Source organism: Salvelinus fontinalis, chromosome 19, assembly GCF_029448725.1.
Source record: "Salvelinus fontinalis isolate EN_2023a chromosome 19, ASM2944872v1, whole genome shotgun sequence".
Taxonomy (NCBI): domain Eukaryota; kingdom Metazoa; phylum Chordata; class Actinopteri; order Salmoniformes; family Salmonidae; genus Salvelinus; species Salvelinus fontinalis.
In genome coordinates, this window is record NC_074683.1 from 36249237 (window position 1) to 36268081 (window position 18845).

Below are 18845 nucleotides of genomic sequence, written 5' to 3' on the forward strand. Positions count from 1 at the left end.
CACATCTGCTGTATGTGACCAGGCAAAAAAAACTTTCCAAGCCATATCGCTACACAGCCTACATCGTTGTCACCATATTAGCTAAAATAATGTCATAGTCAGCATAGCTAATAGAACGAATGCGTTAGGTAACCCGCTACAATCATGCATTAACGTTACAGTGTACAGTCAGTAAGCAGTTACAGGGGAAGCCCTGTTGGCAAAACAATGTGTAATACCAAAAGCTTACCTTGACTCGGAGGAGTTCCAGTGTTGTGTTGAAAAGTCATAGCCAGCTAGCTAACACAGCATCTCTCTATTTGAGCAGGGTGTTTCAGTAGCTCCATTTGATAGCTAAGTAAGTGAAACTGAAAGTGAAAAAAGCTAAAAATATCTCTCTATTTCACTCTGGCTTCTCCTTCATTTTGGAATAAATGAATTTGTTCAAAACAGTTAAACTATGGTTTTTCTCTTTTTTTTGAGTCAACTACTCACCACATTTTATACACTGCAGTGTTAGCTAGCTGTAGCTTATGATTTCAGTACTAGATTAATTCTCTGATTCTTTGATTGGGTGGACAACATGTCCGTTTTTGCTGCAAGAGCTCTGATAGGCTGGAGGACATCCTCCGGGAAGTTGTTAAAATTACTGTTAAAAGTCTATGGAAAGGAGTGAGAACCATGAACCAAGTCAATGTACCCAGAGGAGGATGGAAGCTAGCTGTCCTCCGGCTACACCATGGTGCTACCCTGGTGCTGCAACTGTAGACCTTCATTGCAAAGTAGTGTGTTTTAATCAATTATTTGGTGACGTGATTATATTTAGTATAGTTTTATATAAAAAGGATCACTTTTTAAATCTTTTACAATAAATTTTTTTATGAAATTCACTGAGGAGGATGGTTCTACCCTTCCACCTCTGAGAAGCCTCCACTGTTTGAAAGTGATACTGACATTTCAGACAACTTTTGGAGGAGAATACTAACCTACCCCATTCTTTAGCCAGAGCTAGTGGGAAACCTTCTGATTGACAGGTTCTGCCATTACACATATTGCATAATTTCAGACAGTCCACCCAATGTCTATATAAGTGCACAGCTGACATTTCAGATCTGACAGTAATTGGGGATTTAATGTCTCAGCTAATGGCTGGAGTGTTATTTCAGCAACTTCATCAAGTTTTCCATTCAGGGGATTAGATTGTTATAAAATGTGGCGTTAGTAACTCATCTAATAAATATGCCTGTAGTCAGTATTCATTTGCCGTTCACTCTTACTGCATCTAAGAGAGAGGCCAGTCAATTGAATAGTAATTCCTTAATGAAAATGGATATTCTAATACCTTTAAAATTTGCATCTGTCACTGATGGCATGAGGTTGTCACCCTCTTATAATCTCACAGCTATTACTGAATTACTGAATGTCTTTGCACACCACTTCAGTGTCAATCAATCAAATTGATTTATAAAGGCTTTTTTACAGATGTCACAAGATGTCACAAAGTGCTTATACAGAAACCCAGCCGAAAACCCCAAACAGCAATGAGTGAAAAAAAAACTTGAAAGAGAGGAACCAGGCACTAGAGAGGAACCAGGCACAGAGGGGTGGCCAGTCCTCTTCTGGCTGTGCCTGGTGAAGATTATAAGAGTACATGGCCATTAAGGTGAGATCATACTTCAAGATGTTCAAACGTTCATAGATAACCAGTAAGATCAAATAATAATCACATTTGTTATAGAGGGTGCAACAGGTCAGCACCTCAGGAGTAAATGTCAATTGGCCTGCATAGCCGAGCATTCAGAGGTTGAGACAGCAAGTGTGGTAGAGAGAGGGGGGTGGTGGGTGGGGGGGTGGGGGTGGAGAGGGAGATGAAGATGGAGAGAAAGGGTCGAAACAGCAGGTCCGGGACAAGGTAGCACGTCCGGTGAACAGGTCGGGGTTCCATAGCCACAGGCAAGACAGCAGAAACTGGATCAGCAGCACGACCAAGTGGACTGGGGACAGGGACAGCCAGGAGTCAAGCCAGGTAGTCCTGAGGCATAGTCCTAGGGCTCAAGTCCTCTGGGAAAGGAAGAAAGAGGGAGAGAGAGTGACACCAGATAAGACAGTAGAATTACACCAGATAGGACAGACTGATCCTAGCTCCACGGCACATAGGCTATTGCAGCAATGATACTGAGACAGGGTGGTGTTTATAAATTCTAGGACCAATAAGGAGGCCTGCGTCTTGTGACCGTAGAGTACGTGTAGATATGTACGGCAGGACCAAATCGGAGAGATAGATAGGAGCAAGTCAATGTAATGCTTTGTAGGTTAGCAGAAAAACGTGAAATCAGCCCTAGCCTTAACAGGAAGTCCTAGCCTTAACAGGAAGTTTAACAGGAAGAGAGGCTAGCACTGGAGTAATATGATCACATTTTTTGATTCTAGTCCAAATTCTATCAGCCTTATTTAGCACTAGCTGAAGTTTATTTGGTGCTTTATCCAGGTAGACTGTTAGCAGAGCATTACAGTAGCCTAATATTGAAGTGACAAAGGCATGGATTAGCTTTACTGCATCATTTTTCTTCAAAACGTTTCAGATTTTTTGCAATGCTACAAAGATGGAAAAAAGCTGTTCTTGAAATATTTTGGATAAGTTTTTGTCAAAAGAGAGATCAGGGTCCAGAGTAACGCCGAGGTCCTTCACAGTTTGATTTGAGACGACTATACAACCATCGAGATGAATTACCAGATCAAACAGCAGATCTCTGTGTTTCTTGTGAACTGGAACTAGCATCTCTGTTCTGTATAAAAGTATAAAACATTTGCTGCCATGTCTGAAACACAGGCTTCCAGGGTAGGCAATTTTGGGGCTTCACCATGTTTCATCAAAATGTACAGCTGTGTGTTGTCTGCATAGCAGTAAAAGTTGACAATGTGTTTTCAAATGACATAACCAAGAGGTAGCATATATAGTCAAAAAAATAGGAGTCCTACAACCGAACCTTGAGGAACACGGAAACTTACTATTGACAAACCATCCACAGAGATGAACTGATATCTTTCCAGCAGATAAGATTTAAAGCAGGCGAGAACTTGTCCACGTAGACCAATTAGGGTTTCTAATCTCTCCAAAAGAATGTGGTGATTGATGGTGTCAAAAGCAACACTCTGGTCTAGGAGCACGTGTGACAGACGCAGTACGTTGGTGTGATGCTATCAAAAGGTCATTTACTACCTTCACGAGTGCAGTATTAGTACTATGATGGGGCCTAAAACCATATTGGAGCGTTTCGTTTACATTATTTTTCTTTAGTTAAGCAGCGAGTTGCTGAGCAACATCTTTTTCAAAATACATTTGAGAGGAATGGAAGAGTCTACATAGGCCAATAGTAAAAAAGAAAAATTCAGGTCAAGTTTTGGCTTTTTCAGGAGAGACATTATTAATTCCACTTTTAGTGAGTTTGGTACACATCTAGAGGATAGCCATATATTATGTTCAACATAGGAGGACCAAGCACAGGAAGTAGCTTTTTCTGTAGTTCAGTTGGATTAAGGTCCAGTACGCAGTGTGTCCTCTGAGGAGACAAGTACAGGAGTTTGAAATCAAAGTGAAATCTAGCAGAGCTACGGAGGAGTGCTGGTTCCTATTGGGTCCCTTATCTCTCTGCACAACAGAGTACTACAAAGAGGAACATTCTTGTTTTATCAAGAGCAAGCCAAATTGACTGGATGTAATCAGCAGGTAGCAGGTAGCTAATCTCAGAAATTTCAGAAACACTGAGAAATAGATGTGCAACACAAGACAGTCTTTTTGTTGACATGGAAACAGCTGGGTCAGATTGACACAACATGTATTTGGCAGATGGGGGTTGGAGAACAAGTCATGTCAGTCTTCATGTTTGTTGTCTTCGTGCAGCTGTGTTTACCAGTCATCACAGCATGGTATATGTGATATGTCTGCATGTGATATGGTACACATATGGTACACTGAGTGTACAAAACATTAACAACACCTGCTCTTTCCATGACGTGGATTGACCAGGTGAATCCAGCTGAAAGCTATCATCCGTTATCGATGTCACTTGTTAAATCCACTCCAGTCAGTGTAGACGAAGGTTAAAGAAGGACTTTTTAAGCCTTGAGACAATTGAGACATGGATTGTGTTTGTGTGCTATTCAAAGGGTGAATGGACCAGACAAAAGATTTAAGTGCCTTTGAACGGGGTATGGTTTGTGTCAAGAACTGTAACTCTGCTGGGTTTTTTCATGCTCAACAGTGTCCCATGCGTATCAAGCAGTGGAGGCTGCTGAGGGGAGGAAGGGTTGCAACTCAATATTAGGAAGGTGTTCCTAATGTTTTATACAGTCAGTGTAATCCTTTGATATTAACACATTTGCAAAAGGGATTGAAATGATTAGCCTCTTTTGAATGTGATTGTAATTGTTGAATTTAGCTGAATTTAGCTCACATCGCAGGTTTTGTGTTTGTAGTTAGAGTCATGTCTTTATATTAGCTGACTGCTGCTCTGAGGGTAACAAGCTCGGGTATAACGGGACTGTCATCAGAGGCTCTGAGCACATAAAGTGTTCCCTGTTTCGTCAGTGTCACCTGCTTCGTCCCCTGCGTGACCTGTGATGCCCTGAGTGGCAGGGGTCCCTCCGAAAGTGTCAGCTTTAGAATTCACACCAATGGTGTCATGTTTGCACCCGACACGTAGGCTGCCTCTCTCTCTCCCTCTCTCTCTCTCTCCCTCTCTTTCTCTCCTTCTCTCTTCCTTGGCCTCTATTTTATGGAGCGGTAGAGGAGGCTGAGCAGGCAGCTGGGATCACAGGCTTGTTGTTTTGGAGTAACCACAGCATTATTTCAATTGATTATGTGAAAAACCAGCTCATTTCCATAGTGTTCAGTTTTTATTTACATGTTGATTATTTTTTGACTGTGATGGGATTGTTTACGTCCCCCAACAAAATGTAACAGATTTGGGAAAAACTTGAGGTCAAACTAGTTTAATACTGTAATATTTTTTATAAAATATACAAACTTATGTAAGCTTGTATGCTTTCTGACTCCTAAATCACTGTGTTAATCTAGAATGATTGAATTTGCTACTCGGTCCATGTCAAACCGTTTCCCTCTTTTTTTAATGAATGTTGCAGAACTATCAGACTTTTCATCATGAAAGGTAAATTGATCATATGGTCAGAGGTCCCTGAATCTCCAACACTGCAGATGGGTGATAATGGGTGAAAAAAGACGCCATAATTCTTACGCCCTCCAAGTCAGTATCTACTCAGCATGCCATTTTCAATGGGGAATTAAAGCATATCATATGTTTGCAAGATCTTCATGGTGTGCCCCTGAGGGAAAACAAAGTTCCCTCTGCCAGTGTCACGTCTCAGTCTTTATCAGAATCACATGATGGAACCTCTTCAATTGCTTAATCCTCATGACTCCTGTAGCTAGCTATATCTCTCTATCTCTTTATCTCTCTCCCCTGTCTCTCTCCTTACACCCCCCCCCCCCCCCTCAGTAAAACGTACAACATCCACATGGCTAGATGTCAGCATTTGTTGATACTGTAAACTATTAAACAACACAGAAAGGACATTTGTCACTCTCTTTGTCTCGATAGGAATGGGCAGGTGTACAACCAAGGTGGTGTTAACAGATAGACCACAAAGGGCAGCCCCTCTGTGACTAAAGACCTTTTCACATGTGATTACAGAGCAACAACTATTGTTTCATGCCCTTCTCTCCCCTGTCAAAAGCAAACACACTGCACATTACAGGAGCGAAAGGTTGAAAATAACAGAGACAAAATCAATAGATTATAGTTGATGGTTTTGGAACACTCTGGTAACACAAGAGACATTCTTGTAAGGGAGAATGGGGTAAGTTGAGCCAAAGGGGTAAGCCACCATTTTTTCTAGGAAATCATACACAAAATTAATAATTTGATTAAATATTTAGAAAGAAGTTGTCATTTCATGGAGTCTGTGAAGGAAGAAACCACATGGAAAAAAAAGTGGTAAGCAAGTTAGGTCCAAAAAACTGATTTTCACCAAGTCAAATGTATTTATTGTGTAAGAGGTGAATATAGTACAAATGTTTGCCTTGGTGTAAAATGAGCTAATGGAAATGTGGTATGTTGAGCCAATGGCAAGTTGAGCCAATTGAATTATTTTCTTTCTTAGGGATAGGCGTCCCGTCACGGGACAGTTGTAAATCATGCAGCGCCATGTGTCAAGATGGCAGATTTTAGAGAAACAACAAACGTCGGTACATATAAGCGTCTTATATCGGCTGAAAGCTTAAATTCTTGTTAATATAACTGCTGTCCAATTTGCAGTAGCTTTTACTGCGGAAAAATGCCATGCTATTGTTTGAGGAGAGCTCCTATCAACAAAACACTGTTTTCACTGCGATAGCTTTGATAAATTCACCTCTATTAAGGTGAAATGTGTACTTACATTCTGAAATCTTGCTCTGATTTATAATCCAAAGGATCCCAGAGATAACATGAAGTGTTGTTCTGTTAGATAAAATACTTTTTCACATCCTAAAAAGGTCCATATAGTATGCACGATCGATTTTGTATTTCCACTCGTTCAATTTTCAAAGAAAGGAATCTGTGAAAATCTCACCCTAAACGTTGTTTCAACCAGTCAATCACATTGGTATGTTTTCCTCAGAGATCCTAGAATGTAACCAGACTTCACTATATCATTAGGGGTGTAGTATATCCTATAGGACACCAAATTTAGTCAGAGAGCGACGCCTTCATGGCACCCCGATGAAGTGGCGGTCTTCACTCGATCGACTCTAACTTTGTCAAATAAGCAGCATTCGGGGTCAAACAAAGCTAGCTAGATAGCCAATGAACTGGGCTTTACGGGAGTATATGTTGCATAATGTACCTGCTACCCTTTTGTGACAGCATGCCTTTTCCTTTTGGACAAAAATTATAAGAATATTCAGAGTTATGAAGTCATGAAAACTGGTTGTTTTGCAAATGTTGAACTTATAATATGGCTACTAATACTTGGAAAGCTAAATCAAAGTCCAAGTATACAGATCTGACGATATTCTTGCAGAAAAATGTAATATGAATGCAAATGTCTCCTTCACGATTTGCCCAAATGTACGTGGTTGACTTCACATTAAATGTTATGTAGTTAGCTCATACTTAAAGTTATCTGTCTGAAACTTTGCACATACACTGCTGCTATCTTGTGGACACCATCATGTCCAACCCGAGCGATGGCTAGAACTGGGACGTTTCTGCTGCATTTCAAAGATGGTGGTAGGAAAAAAAACAATTGTTTTTCAACTTCAAAGTGTTTCCTTTCAAATGGTACCAATATTATGCATGTCCTTGCCTCAGGGCCTGAGCTACAGGCAGTTAGATATGGGTATGTCATTTTAGGCGAAAATTGGAAAAAAGGGGGCTATCCCGAAGTAGTTTTAATATAGTACAAATGTTTGCCTTGGTGTAAAATGATCCAATGGCAATGTGGTATGTTGAGCCAATGGTTGAGCCAATGGCAAGTTGAGCCAATTGAAGTGTTTTCTTTCATGGTGTATTGCAAGGCATTATTGCTGGGATATGAAGTAACAACAGGGCCTGGAATATGTATTGGTTAGCCTGTGTTAAAACATGCTAAAAAGTATTAAAAAACAAACATTATTGTGTTGAATTGTTTTGGAAAAACACAAGTAGTGGTAATATTTCATTCAGTTCAGAAATTGGTAGGCGGCTTAACTTACTCTGTCCCACAGCTCAACCTACCCCATACCCGGGAGACCACTTTTTTTTGAAAAACTATGTTTTGTTGAAGTTAATTCTGATTATTTCCAGGGATACACAACCTCCTGAAATATATGTAGATATCTTTGTTAGAAAGAACACTATATTTCCCTTGACGGAGTGATGCTGAATGTATAAACTTGTTCCACTCTCCCCTACGTTAATATTACATGCATGGAATGTGATTTCAAGTCTTGCCATTTAATCCTCAAGTGCATTGTTTATGTATGTTGATATCTTACTCCAATAAATGCCATACTTTGATATAATACATTTATCGACAAACCCATATGCTACTCATTGGGTTTTCTATTGGGTTTACTTCACACAACATACCTCACATCAGAGGTGTCATGACCATAGGGGTCACAGGGGCACTTGCACCCTCAGATGTGTCCTGTTTAAAAAAATAATAATAATAAAAATAAAAAATAAATGATTTTTCTCTGTATTACTACTAGCAACTTAGATATTTTATGAGGTTAGTTATAGCTAGTCCAGATAGGTTCCCAATCTCCTAACCTCAAAAATAAAGTTTCTATTTTTTCTCAAGATAAATATACTGAATAAGACTCAGATTCCTTTCAATCTTTTACCCAGATTTGAGCAGAGATGCGAAGAAGCATATATAGTTTCTTTAAAAAAGGAACCACCAGTCGGTAGGATAAAGACAGCTCAAGGGGTATGCTTAGATATTGAGAAAACTACACACTACCAGACAAAAGTTGGGATACACCTACTGAAACAAGGGTTTTTCTTAATGTTTTCATTGTAGAATAATAGTGAAAACATCAAAACTATGAAATAGCACATATGGAATAACGTAGTAACCAAAAAAGTGTTAAACATACCAAAACATATGTTATATTTGAGATTCTTCAAAGTAGCCACCCTCTGCCTTGATGACAGCTTTTCACACTTTTGGCATTCTCTCAACCAGCTTCATGAGGTAGTCACATGGAATGCATTTCAATTGAGTTGTCACAAGGTAGGTGTCACGATCGTGTGGTGGATTGACGGACCAAAATGCAGCTTTTGGAAAATACGCCATCTTCTTTTATTATACACGAAGATGAACACGACACAAAAACACTTTAACAAAACAACAAAATAACAAAACGACCGTGAAGCTACAAACGTTGTGCACAAACATACAGGCTACTAACGTTCTTACATAGACAATTACCCACAACCAATGAGAGCCTATGGCTACCCTAAATAAGGCTCCCAATCAGAGACAACCGAAATCAGCTGTCTCTAATTGGGAACTCATTCAGGTAACCATAGACTCTCCTAGAATACTAACCACCATAGACAATGCTAAACATCTACACTCAACACAAAACCATATACTACACCCATTAACCCCTTTACCAAATAAACACCCAAAACAACAAAACATAAACATTCCCCATGTCACACCCTGACCTAACTAAAATAATAAAGAAAACAAAGAATAATAAGGCCAGGGCGTGACATAACCCCCCCCTTGAGGCGCGAACTCCGGGCGCACCATACACAGTCTAGGGGAGGGTCTGGGTGGGCTCCCCTCCACGGTGGCGGCTCCGGCTCTGGTCGTAGTCCCCACGTCACCACAGTACCTAACCACCTCCTAGGCTTCCTCCAAACGACCCCCCTCCACATTAACCCCATTGCATTAAGGGGGAGTTCCGGACTAAGGGACAGCTCCGGACTAAGGACCAGTACCAGGGTAAGGGGCAGTACCAGGGTCAGGGGCAGTACCAGGATAAGGGGCAGTACCAGGGTAAAGGGCAGCACCAGGGTAAGGGGCAGCACCAGGGTAAGGGGCAGCACCAGGGTAAGGGGCAGCTCCAGGGTAAGGGGCAGCTCCGGACTGAGGAATGGCAGCTCCGGACTGAGGGACTGCAGCTCCGGACTGAGGGACTGCAGCTCCGGACTGAGGGACGGCCCATGGCTGGCTGACAGATCTGGCTGCTCATGGCTGGCTAACGGATCTGGCTGCTCATGGCTGGCTAACTGATCTGGCTGCTCATGGCTGGCTGACGGATCTGGCTGCTCATGGCTGGCTGACGGATCTGGCTGCTCATGGCTAGCTGACGGATCTGGCTGCTCATGGCTAGCTGACGGATCTGGCTGCTCATGGCTAGCTGACGGATCTGGCTGCTCATGGCTAGCTGACGGATCTGGCTGCTCATGGCTAGCTGACGGATCTGGCTGCTCATGGCTAGCTGACGGATCTGGCTGCTCATGGCTAGCTGACGGATCTGGCTGCTCATGGCTAGCTGACGGATCTGGCTGCTCATGGCTGGCTGACTGATCTGGCTGCTCCTGTCTGGTTGGCGGCTCTGGCAGATCCTGTCTGGTTGGCGGCTCTGGCAGATCCTGTCTGGTTGGCGGCTCTGGCAGATCCTGTCTGACGGACGGCTCTAGCGGCTCCTGTCTGGCGGACGGCTCAGTGGGCTCATGACCAGCCAGAGCCGTCATCCAGCCAGGATCCGCCAGAGCCAGCCAGCCAGGATCCGCCAGCCAGTCCGGTGTTGTCCCTCAGTCCGGAGCTGCCGTCCCTCAGTCCGGGGCGGCCCCTAAATCCAGCGGGACCCATGTCTAGGGTTCCCAGTCCAAGGTCGGTGGCGAGGGTCGCCACCTTGAGGAAGACACAGAAGCGGGGATTTATTATGGTGGGATTGGGACAGCGTCCGGAGCCGGAGCCACCACCGTGGTCAGATGCCCACCCAGACCCTCCCCTAGACTTTTGGTGGTGCGTTCGGAGTACGCACCTTGAGGGGGGGGTTATGTCACGTTCCTGACCTGTTTTCTGTTAGTTTGTGTATGTGTTAGCTGGTCAGGACGTGAGATTGGGTGGGCAGTCTATGTTTTCTGTTTCTATGTTGGTTTAAGGGTGACCTGATATGGCTCTCAATTAGAGGCAGGTGGTTTTCATTTCCTCTGATTGAGAGCCATATTAAGGTAGGTGTTTTCACACTGTTTGTTTGTGGGTGGTTGTCTCCTGTGTCTGTATGTATGTTCGTGCCACACGGGACTGTAGCGTTTGTTTGTAGTCGTGTACCTGTTCGTGCGTTCTTCAAGTTATATGTAAGTTCGTGTCCAGGTCTGTTTTCATCGTTTATTTGTTTTGTAGTTTATTCAAGTATAGTTCGTTTTCTGTCTACGTCGTGTTTGTTGTTTTGTCGTGTCTTAAATAAATCATGTCATCATACCTCGCTGCACATTGGTCTTCAGATCCCTCTCTCCTCTCCTCGTCTGAGGAGGAGGAGGATTTAGAGTATCGTTACAGTAGGATTGGTAAACTGAAGATAGCCCTATTTGGTAAAAGACCAAGAACAGCTCAAATAAGCAAGGAGAAATGAACGTCAGTCAATACGGAAACTTTCAAGACCTTTGAACGTTAATTCAAGTGCAGTCGCAAAAGCCATCAAGCGCTACGATGAAACTGGCTCTCATGAGGACCGCCACAGGAAAGGAAGACCCATTGTTAACTCTGCTGCAGAGGATAAGTTCATTAGAGTTACCAGCCTCAGAAATTGCAGCTCAAATAATGCTTCACAGAGTTCAAGTAACAGACACATCTCAACATCAACTGTTAGATGAGATTTCGTGAATCAGGCCTTCATGGTCGAATTGCTGCAAAGAAAACACTACTAAAGGACACCAATAATAAGGAGAGGCTTGCTTGGGCCAAGAAACACGAGCAATGGACTTTAGACCGGTGGAAATCTCTCCTTTGTTCTGATGAGTCCAAATTTTACATTTTTGGATCCAACCGCCATATCTTCATGAGACACGGAGTAGGTGAAGGGATGATCTCCTCATGTGTAGTTCCCACTGTGAAGCATGGAGGAGGAGGTGTGATGGTGTGGGGTGCTTTGCTGGTGACACTGTCTGTGATTTATTTAGAAATCAAGGCACACTTGACCAGCATGGCTACCACAGCATTCTGCAGCGATACGCCATCCCATCTGGTTTGCGCTTAGTGAGACTATCATTTTTATTTATTTTTTCAACAGGACACTGACCCAAAACACCTCCAGGCTGTGTAGGGGCTATTTGACCAAGAAGAAGTGCTGCATCAGATGACCTGGCCTCCACAATCCCCTGACCTCAACCCAATTGAGATGATTTGGGATGATTTGGACTGCAGAGTGAAGGAAGAGCAGCCAACAAGTGCTCAGCATAAGTGGGAACTCCTTCAAGACTGTTAGAAAAGCATTCCAGGTGAAGCTGGTTGAGAGAATGCCTAGAGTGTGCAAAGCTGTCATCAAGGCAAAGGGTGACTACTTTGAAGAATCTCAAATATAAAATATATTTTGATTTGTTCAACACTGTTTTGCTTACTACATGATTCCATGTGTTTTTTTCATCGTTTTTGTGACACATAATTGCATGGTGTGCTTTTGCAGTAAAGCCTTTTTGAAATTCGGACACTGTGGTTGGATTTACAAGAAGTTTATCTTTAAAATTGTGGATAATACTTATATGTTTTAGGAATTTTAATTATGGGATTTCTGTTGTTTTGAATTTGGCGCCCTGCAATTTCACTGGCTGTTGTCGAGGTGGGACGCAACCAGAGAGGTTAAGCATAAGGATTATGGCTCTAGATTGCAGGAAAAAGCTTTTTCGGGTGTTTCAAAAAAGAAAAAAATCTCCAATTTACGGACCTCCCACCAGACCTCCCTCTAGCCCTCCTCACATACTTTGTGCCTCCTCGGATGTTTGGTGTGCATGACGCCTCTACCTCACATTGAGGTTGAAACATCACATTGTGCATTATCCTGTTTGGGCTGCAAGCTGAATATTGAAAAAACTGGAAAATGTGTGCACATTTTCAAACGGCCTCCTAAGAAACTTTTTATTTTCCAATATGCATATATTTACTACTGTTGGATAGATAACAGTCTATAGTTTCTAAAAAGGTTTGAATTGTTTCTCTAAGTCGAACAGAAATATTTTTACAGCCATTTTCCCAGCCAAATTGAGATTTTCAAAATGCGATGTGTCTCTTTAAGACCTTCTCTATAAAAGGCCCTTTGACTTGGGACCATATAAACACTTCACACGCGTTCGTCAGGCTGTAATGCGGAAGTGAGAATTGAAAGGAGTCGAATATCTCGTCCATGGACTGAATAACACACCTTCTTGTGAGACCTGCGCAGTTAAAAAAAAATTCCGGGCGCGATGCAGAATTTGGTCTCGGCTTATGGAAGAAGGTAGATAACGTTGAATATGATGTCTGACTACGATATTATTTGATACATGTCACAAAATCATTCTAAAGTATGTTTTTTCAATATACTTTAATTATATTATTGCAATTTATTCCTCGCCCTTAGATGTGATACGACGGAAGATTTTTTTTTTTTTTTTAAGAAACGCTGTGTAGAGCCGCAATGCTATTATGCTGGCTAACCAAAGAGGGAAATAATTTGTTCTGGAACCCAACTAAAGACTCTACTGGACATTGGACCCCGTTACAACATTCTGATGGAATACCAACAAAGATAAGACCCAATTTGGGATGCTTTTTCATATATCTGTCGAACTGTTGTATGCTAACTGTGCTAACTGTGCTAGGCTAGCGCTTGACTAGAATCAATGCTGCCTTATGCTAGCTTATGTTGTTAGCTAATATAACGATATATTGTGTTTTCGCTGTAAAACACTTCAAAAATCGGAAATGTTGGCTTTATTCACACGATATCTGTCTTTCATTAGTTATCCACCATATGTTTTTCTGAAATGTTTTATGAGGTGTAATTAGTAGCCGACGTTGGTGTATGTATTTTCTCTGGCTACTCCCGTCTGGATTCAGACTCTAGCTATGTGTTAGCATTTTTGGGTAGCATCAATGTAAAACTGATTTATAGCTAAAATATGCACTTTTTATGAACAAAACATAGATTTATTGTGTAACATGTTATATGACTGTCATCTGAGGTAGTTTTTTCTGGGCTCTTTAGGTTGGTTTTAGTTTATTTCGGTTGGCTTGTGCATGCTACTTGAATCATAATTCATACTTCATAATCATATCCATACGTGTCTGTCCACTTTTGTATTTGGTGGTGAGCTAACATAAATATATGTGGTGTTTTCTCTGTAAAACATTTAAAAAATCGGACATGTTGGCTGGATTGACAAGATGTTTATCTTTCAAATGCTGTATTGGACTTGTTAATGTGTAAAAGTTAAATATTTTTAAAAAATAGATTTTGAATTTCGCGCCCTGCAGCTGTTGTCATTTTCGTCCGATTTCGGGCTTGCAGCCCAAACAGGTTAAAATGGCAGAGATTATTTTAAAAAATCATATTATTAAATCACCACAGATTCGCGAAATGGCTTCCATTTACGACTTGGCAAGAGGGGCCTAGCTAAGTATTTTTGTAATGATGCTAGGCAACGCAAGCCTTTCCATCAAAGTGGGAGTAAGATAAGTGATTCATGAACAGCTGCCATTGTTTTTATTCTATTGTGTAACTGTGTGGTCATGCAGCTTCCTGCGTGCATCAACAATTATGATAAGGACTGAAACAGGAATGTAGTCAAGGAACCTTTATTTGTTTATGATCAAGTATCATCTCCTCTTATCTCTGTCCTGTCAACTCTGTCTTCTCAACTCTGTCCTCGTAACCCATTCAGGACCATGGATAGCAGTCACTATTAATGTGTGGATAAGCCCTGGTATGTGGATAAGGTGGCTACTAAAATGTCTGCTTTAATGTTCTTTACATCCCTGGCACCTCTGTTTCTGTTTATCACCTTTACAAGTACAAACCCATGTTTTTTTCACACTCTTGACAGTTACAGGGTTAAGAGGACAGGTTAAGAGGACAGGGTTAAGACGACAGGTTAAGAGGACAGGGTTAAGAGAACAGGGTTAAGAAGACAGAGTTGACAGGACAGAGATAAGAGGACAGAGTTGAGAGGACAGAGTTGAGAGGACAGAGTTGAGAGGACAGAGTTGAGAGGACAGAGTTGAGAGGACAGAGTTGAGAGGACAGAGTTGAGAGGACAGAGTTGAGAGGACAGAGTTGAGAGGACAGAGTTGAGAGGACAGATTTCAAAGGACAGAGTTACTGTACAGCAATCTGGCTGTCCATGGTCCTAAATACTGTAGCTGCAACACAACAGTGTCGCTGTCCAAGGTCCTGAATCATACGTTTTGGTCCCAAAGTGCTGCACATAGAGCTGTGAGGATGGGATTGCACTGGCACTGCAGTTTGATATGCAGAATAAGTATATTCTAGGAAGCACGGTGCTGAATCTCTCAAAATCGATTGAGTAGAGATAGGGGTAAACATCCCTGAATCAGTTTGCTATGTTTTAGCTAGGGGCTACACACCGTAGGCTAGAGTAAACCCTCCCTTTACTGGTTTGTATTGACTATTACCTGAGCATATTATTTGAGCCCACTTCAGGCATTACACCATTAGTTAATATAATACTGGAATGAATATGTTGTTTCCCTCCATCTAGACTCTGCCTCTCCATTACAGAACCCTGTGATATTTATCTTCCAGAAGCATGACATTCTTCTGTGTGTATTTAAAGACATTTGGAGGGGAAGGCAGAATAGCAGGAGACCATGTTGGTTCACTATATGACCTTTATTTATTTCTATTTCAGGTTGTCGGTCAGGGAGGAGAGCTAGAGCCCTGCCAGGAAGGAAGTGCAGTGTGTGCCAGTCAGCTCGTCTTGCCGTTCGCAGGACAACCTCTAACCCCTGTCTGAGGCACACAAGCTCTTTAATCAAACTCCAGATGTCTATTCTACTACTACCCAGCATAATGTAACCCCATATGACACATTGTAGCTGTTCAGTCATGTACCATTATGCATCTGGATGAATTAATGTGAATCAAATGTATTATATGGATTAATTTATTTGAGTCAAATGTATTCTATGGATTCATTTATGTGAGTCAAATATGTTCAATGGATTAATTTATGTGAGTCAAATGTATTCTATGGATAAATTAATGTGAGTAAAATATGTTCTATAGAATAATTAATGTGAGTCAAAATGGCGAAGCATTTCAGACGTCTTTGTCTTTGTCTTCTTGTGTCCCGTGTATATATCTTTTTTTGTTCGTACATATTTCGTATATATTTTTAACCTCAATTTCAACATAATCTCCTGCAACCCGCCTCACCCAATGTGTTATGAATCTGCTATTTTCTATGCTTTAGAACCGGCACCCCCAACAGAAGCTAGCCAGCTAACTAGCTACTAACTAGTAGTCAGTTAGCCACTGCTAGCGGTCATCAGCTATCCTTAGCCCGTTCAACTCCTGCCTGTCTGCACAGTGCAATTCAAACCAGAGCATACCGGACTGCTTTTTCTCCACCAAATCTCCACATCTCTGGATTCCTACCGCAAGCTTTACATTTTCACCTGGATCATCGCAGCTAGCTAGCTCCTATCCGAGTGGCTACTCCTGGCTAACATATCATACCCTTGTCTGTGCATTATGCCTTGAATCTATTCTTTCACGCCAAGAAACCTGCTCTTTTTACTCTCTGTTCCGAAGGCACTAGATGACCAGTTCTTATAGCCTTTCAGCCGTACCCTTATCCTACTCCTCTTCTGTTTCTCTGGTGATGTAGAGGTTAATCCAGGCCCTGCAGCACCTAGCTCCACTCCCATTAACCAGGTGCTCTCCTTTGTTGACTTCTGTAACAGTAAAAGCCTTGTTTCAAGCATGTTAACCTGTTGAGGATGGGGGCGCTGTTGTCACTATTTATGCTAATCGTGTAATTTTTGAAACGGCTTCCCACAAAATTCTTGATCGTACAATATGCATATTATTATTATTATTGGATAGAAAACAGTCTATAGTTTCTATAGGAGTTGAAATTTTGTCTCTAAGTGGAACAGAACCCATTCTACAGCAATTTCCCTGACATGGAGTCAGATTTCAGAAATGTTGGCCCCTGATCTGGAGTCAGTTAAAAGGGCACTGTTATTGCTATGAGTATACGGACACTGCTTACGTCTTCCCCTGGATGCCTTTACGTGATGACGATTTGAATGGGGTCGATTGCGCGTTCACAGGCACTATAAATTAAAAAAACCTGTAGCTAGCAAGTCTTTTCTTGCTGCGTAATGCGCCTGGAGGACATCGACCCGCACTTGTTCCAAGCATTAGTGGAGGGAGTAATATTACTCTGGTCATGTTTCTACTCGTTATGGGAGTTAAAAACATCATAAGGTAGTTAATTTAAAGCGTTTTATAGCAATTTATATCCGTTTAGTGCGATTTTGGGACATTTATTTCTGAAACGCTGTGAATTGCTGGGCACGCTTCCAGTTCATCCCGAACGCAGTTGGCATTTCCACATGGCAAGAAGACAGCTTTCCACCAAAAGACGATTAGACCCAAGAAAGGATCCTTTGCCCAAGATACTGATGGAAGAACAGCTCAAAGTAGGACATTTTTATTATGATAAATCGTGTTTCTGTCGAAAAATGTTAGTGGCTTAGGACGCCATGTTTTTTGACGTAGCTTCGCTTGGCGCAAACTGTATTGAAAAGTAAGGATAATTTAAAAAATGTAATTCCGCGATTGTATTAAGAATTAAATTGTCTATCAATCCCTGTCCACCCTATATTTTTTAGTCACGTTTATGAGTATTTATGTATAAGAGTAGATCACTGTCTAATATGGCGCACGGACATTTTCTCACCAGCTGGGCTACATTTCACATTGTCTAACCATGATTTTGGTGGCTAAATATGCACATTTTCTGAGAAGGTTAGTGAAAAAATTAATATATTTTGGCGATGTTGACGTTATCGCTCACTTTGGCTAGAATCAATGCTGGGCTGCTATGTGCTATGTGCTATGCTAATATAACGATTTATTGTGTTTTCGCTGTAAGACACTTAGAAAATCTGAAATATTGTCTGTATTCACAGGATCTGTGTCTTTCGATTAGTGTATGCTGTGTATTTTTACGAAATGTTTGATGATTAGTAAGTAGGTAAACACGTTGCTCTATGTAGTTATTCTAGTCCATTTGTGACGGTGGGTGCAATTGTAACCTATGCCATCTACCTGAAATATGCACTTTTTTCTAACAAAACCTATCCCATACCATAAATATGTTATCAGACTGTCATCTGATGAGTTTCTTTCTTGGTTAGGGGCTATAAATATCTTAGTTTAGCCGAATTGGTGATAGCTACTGGTGTTGGTGGACAAATAAAAGATGGTGGATTATGCTAATGTGTTTTTAGGTAATAGATGTACATCTTTACATATTGTGTCTTCCCTGTAAAACATTTTAAAAATCGGACATATTGGCTGGATTCACAAGATCTGTGTCTTTCATTAGCTGTATTGGACTTTAATGTGTGAAAGTTAAATATTTAAAAAAAATATTTTTTTTGAATTTCGCGGCACTGGTTTTTCAGTGGGGGTGGGGGGGGAGTGCCGCTAGCGGCACCCTCATCCTAGACAGGTTAACATTAGAAGCCTCCGCCCTAAGTGTGCTTTATTCACTGCTTTAGCACACTCTGACATCCTAGCCGTGTCTGAATCCTGGCTTAGGAAGGCCAGCAAAAATCCTGAAATTTCCATCCCTAACTATAACATTTTCCTACAAGATAGAACTGCCAAAGGGGGCGTTGTAATCTAATTTAAAGTTCTGTCATACTATCCAGGTCTGTGCCCAAACAATTCAAGCTTCTACATCTAAAAATCCACCTTTCCAGAAACAAGTCTCTCACTGTTGCCGCTTGTTATAGACCACCTTCAGTTATAGACCACCTTCAGCCCCCAGCTGTTCCCTGGACACCAGGGTGAATTGATTGTCCCCCATCTATCTTCAGAGCTCGTACTGTTAGGTGACCTAAACTGGGACATGCTTAACAAACCGTCCGTCCTACAAGCTAAGCTAGATGCCCTCAATCTCACACAAATTATCAATGAACCTACCAGGTACAACCCCAAATCTGTAAACACGGGCACCCTCATAGATATCATCCTGACCAACCTGCCTTCTGAATACACCTTTGCTGTCTTCAACCAGGATCTCAGCGATCACTGCCTCATTGCCTGCCTCCATAATGGGTCT